A 5,046-nucleotide genomic window follows, 5' to 3' on the forward strand; every position below is an offset into this window, starting at 1 on the left:
TGTTTTATCAGTTTAACAGGGAAGGCAAAGAAAACATAACAATAATAGTGAAGATTTCCATAAAGTTTTAAATTGTGTGGCACAGACAGCTACTACTTATTTAATACTGCATATTGATTTATAAGTCTGTACATGTAGAGAAAGCTAAAGCATTTAAATAATCAAGAAATAAAAACAAACAATAAGTATGAACTTCCAGATGTGAAAATTGTCTGATGAATGCTCCCCTAAGGGCTTACATAATACCTTTAATTTTTTTTTCCATGTAATACTGTCTTTATTGCTTCTAGTTTCAAGCTCAGAGAATTTCTATAAGAATCCTATTATGAAGTGAAATAGCTGCTCGTGATTGAGCATATTGTCTAGTTTGCTTTAGACAATTTATATCACTTGAGATGAGAGATTTATTTTATTTAAAGAGGGTTTCAAACTTTTATTCAAAGAGTTGAATCACTCTTTATGCCCTATGGAGGCATTCGTCTCTAAAACGGTAAACTGATAAATACTGTGCATCTGAGACATCAAGCTGAAAAGCTTGTCAACAGAAACAAGACTTTCAACTCTCAAACTGTTCCAGTTCACTGACTGAATCCACGGACTAAGAACAATTTGAGCGTAGGTCACAGTACTGCTGTCATTTTTATAGCAAGTTCCACCACTGCGCTTACTCAATAGTAATGTCTAGAATACATGGCCAGAGCTGACTGCATATAAAGTGCACGTTGAAGAAAATGAGAGGTTTTGTATAACTGAGAGTATATTAGGTATGTGCTAATCTATCTATTGGTACAAATGAAATAATTTGTATGTAGTAAGTGATCTCATAACTATCTCAGAAAATGTGAGTTTTCAGAATAGCAGCAGAAATGTAAGTACAATATGACCAGAGGTATCACAAAGAGAAATTGAAAAGTAATCTTTTATAGTGCATCATAATGTTTACAAGTAACTCCACAGGAAAGTGAAAAATCTCAAATCATCTAAATGCACATTTATCATAACTATTCTGAAGGAGACATTTTGCTTTGCTTTATGTTTTCCTTAGTCTTGTGTGACATAATCATATCTTCTCCAAAGTAATAAATATAAGTACTTTGTGTTGCGTACATTTCAAAAGGGCTTATTGGCTTAAGAGCTTTTCCCTTCTCTGCTATAATTGTCACAGTTTTGAAGAGTTTAAGTTGGAGGTGATTATATTGGATTTCATATCTTGCAGTGACTTAATCCATACAGCCTCAGAAATTCAATTTATGAAATCTTTTCATTTAAAAAATTACCTGCACTATTTGCCAGCACCGTAATTTGGGTACATCACTTAAACCTTCAGTCTTGCTTTAAAAAAAAATCTATACAATGTGAACTGGCATCTTTATTGTGATACTTTTATTGTTTTAGGTAAAAAAAAGTCAAAGAAAATTCTTGTAAATAATTGAATGTAGGATGTAAGAATATATAATGTAGGATGTAAGAATGTATAATGTAGGATGTGGGGCTATAACATGTTACTCATTTATTTCCAGGTTGATTGAAATAATTTACCTGACTGTGAAGTATCTTTCACTATTTCATAGCCATCCCTGCCAGTTCTGCTCAGTCAAAAAAAGCAATTTAAAAATGTAGAAAAACTACTTTTCAGTAAAGAGTAGGCAAATATTATTTACCAACACATACAAATAAAATTGCAAACTATTAATATATAGACCATATTTGTAGTATTAACACAACATCCATAATTCCAAAGATTAAAACAAGTTTTGAGATACCCAGAAATATTATTTAAATTTCATCAATAATGTATGTATCTTTTTTTTACAAGATTCTCTATGGGAGAGCAAAGAAGGGGTACTATGCTATGCATGTTATGTGTAAGAAAATATACTTATGAGAAAATATTATACAAACAAGTTTCAGCTCTAAAATAATACAGGAATATTTGCTATTTTTGTCCTTTAAGAAAGACTGAGCATAATACTGATATAATTATCATATTTCAGTTTTTAAGATATGTGCCCTTATGTAGCCTATCATCTTTGAGGTCAAATGCCATAAAATTTTACTTCTTTTTTTTTTTTTTTAAGAGTTAAAAGAATGCTTGAGTACTTTATTAGCTTTCACTAAACATGCACATATTCTTAAAAATTATGTACAGTTTTTCTTTAATTATACTTCAAGTTCTGGGATACATGTGCAGAACATGCAGGTTTGTTACTTAGGTATACACGTGCCATGGTGGTTGGCTGCACTCATCAACACATCATCTACATTAAGTATTTCTCCTAATACTATCCCTCCCCTAGCCCCCCACCTCCTAACAGGCCCTGGTGGGTGATGTTCCCCTCCCTGTGCCTATGTGTTCTCATTGTTTAACTCCCATTTATGAGTGAGAACATGTGGTGTTTGGTTTTCTGTTCATGTGTTAGTTTGCTGAGAATGATGGTTTCCAACTACATCCATGTCCCTGCAAAGGACATGAACTCATGATTTTTTATGGCTGCATAGTATTTCATGGTGTATGTGTGCTACATTTTCTTAATCCAGTCTATCATTGATGGACATTTGGATTAGTTCGAAGTCTTTGCTATTGTGAATTGTGCCACAATAAACATACATGTGCATGTATCTTTTTAGTGGAATAATTTATAATCCTTTGCATATACCCAGTAATGGGATTGCTGGGTCAAATGGTATTTCTGGTTCTAGATCTTTCCAGAATCACTACACTGTCTTCCACAATGGTTGAACTAATTTACACTCCCACCAACAGTGTAAAACTGTTCCTATTTCTCCACATCCTCTCTAGCATCTGTTGTTTCCTGACTTTTTAATGATTGCCATATTAACTGGCGTGAGATGGTACCTCATTGTGGTTTTGATTTGCATTTCTCTAATGATCAGTGATGTTGAGCTTTTTTTTCATGTTTGTTGGCCACACAAATGTCTTCTTTTGAGACTTGTCTGATCATATCCTTCGCACACTTTTTGATGGGGATTTTTTTTTCTTGTAAATTTGTTTAAGTTCTTTGTAGATTTTGGATATTAGACCTTTGTCAGATGAATAGACTGCAAAAATTTTCTCCCATTCTTAGGTTGTCTGTTCACTCTGATGATATTTTCTTTTGCTGTGCAGAAGCTTTTTAGTTTAATGAGATCCCATTTGTCAGTGTTGGCTTTTGTTGCCGTTGCTTCCGGTGTTTTAATCAAGAAGTCTTTGCCCATGCCTATGTCCTGAATGGTATTGTCTAGGTTTTATTGTAGGATTTTAATGATTTTAGGTCTTATGTTAAGTCTTTAATCCATGTTGAGTTAATTTTTGTATAAGTTGTAAGGAAGGTGTGTAGTTTCAATTTTCTGCATATGGCTGGCCAGTTTCTTTTGCTGTGCAGAAGCTTTTAGTTTAATGAGATCCCATTTGTCAGTGTTGGCTTTTGTTGCCGTTGCTTCCGGTGTTTTAATCAAGAAGTCTTTGCCCATGCCTATGTCCTGAATGGTATTGTCTAGGTTTTATTGTAGGATTTTAATGATTTTAGGTCTTATGTTAAGTCTTTAATCCATGTTGAGTTAATTTTTGTATAAGTTGTAAGGAAGGTGTGTAGTTTCAATTTTCTGCATATGGCTGGCCAGTTTTCCCAACACCATTTATTAAATAGGGAATCGTTTTCACATTGCCTGTTTTTGTCAGGTTTGTCAAAGATCGGAATGTTGTAGTTGTGTGGCATTATTCCTGAGGCCTCTGCTCTGTTCCATTGATCTATATATCTGGATTGGTACTAGCACCATGCTGTTTTGTTTACTATAGACTTGCAGTAGTATAGTTTGAAGTCAGGTAGCGTGATGCCTCCAGCTCTGTTCCTTTTGCTTATGATTGTCTTGGCTCTACAGACTCTTTTATGATTCCATATGAAATGTAAAGTAGCTTTTTTTCTAATTCTGTGAAGAAAGTCAATAGTATCTTGATGGAGACAGCATTGAATCTTTATATTACTTTGAGCAGTACGGCCATTTTAATATTGATTCTTCTTATCCATGAGCATGGAATGTTTGTCCATTTGTTTGTGTCCTCTCTTATTTCCTTGATCAGTGGTTTGTAGTTCTCCTTGAAGAGGTCCTTCACATCCCTTGTAAGTGGTATTCCTAGCTATTTTATTCCCTCTGTAGCAATTGTAAATGGCAGTTCACTCATGATTTGGCTCTCTGTTTGTCTGTTACTGGTGTATAGGAATGCTTGTGATTTTTGCACATTGATTTTGTATCCTGAGACTTTGCTGAAGTTGCTTATCAGCTTAAAGAGATTTTGAACTGAGACGATGGAGTTTTCCAAATAAACAATCATGTCATCTGCAAACAGAGACAATTTGACTTCCTCTCTTCCTATTTGAATACTCTTTATTTCTTTATCTTGCCTGATTGCCCTGGCCAGAACTTCCAATACTATGTTGAATAGGAGTGGTGACAGAGGGCATCCTTGTCTTGTGCCGGTTTTCAAAAGGAATGCTTCCAGCTTTTGCCCATTCAGTATGATATTGGCTGTGGGTTTTTCCTAAATAGCTCTTATTATTTTGAGATGTGTTCCATCAATACCTAGTTTATTCAGAGTTTTTATCATGCAGGGATGTTGAATTTTATTGAAGGCCTTTACTGCATCTATTGATACAATCATGTTGTTTTTGTCATTGGTTCTGTTTATGCGATGGGTTGTGTTTATCGATTTACATATGTTGAACCAGGCTTGCATCCAAGGGATGAAGCTGACTTGATCGTGTTAGATAAGTTTTTTGATATTTGCTGGATTCTGTTTGCCAGTATTTTACTGAAGATTTTCGCATCAATGTTCATCAGGGATATGGTCTGAAATTCTCTTTTGTGTGTGTGTGTCTCCACCAGGTTTTGGTATCAGGATGATGATGGCCTCATAAAATTAGTTAGGGAGGAGTCCCTCTTTTTCTATTGTTTGGAATAGTTTTAGAAGTAATGGTACCAGCTCCTCTTTTTACCTCTGGGAGAATTTGGCTGTGAATACGTTTGGTCCTGGGCTTTTTTTTTTTTTTT

This window comes from Rhinopithecus bieti, unplaced genomic scaffold (genome assembly GCF_001698545.2).
Source record: "Rhinopithecus bieti isolate Rb0 unplaced genomic scaffold, ASM169854v2 scaffold_40270, whole genome shotgun sequence".
Lineage (NCBI taxonomy): Eukaryota > Metazoa > Chordata > Mammalia > Primates > Cercopithecidae > Rhinopithecus > Rhinopithecus bieti.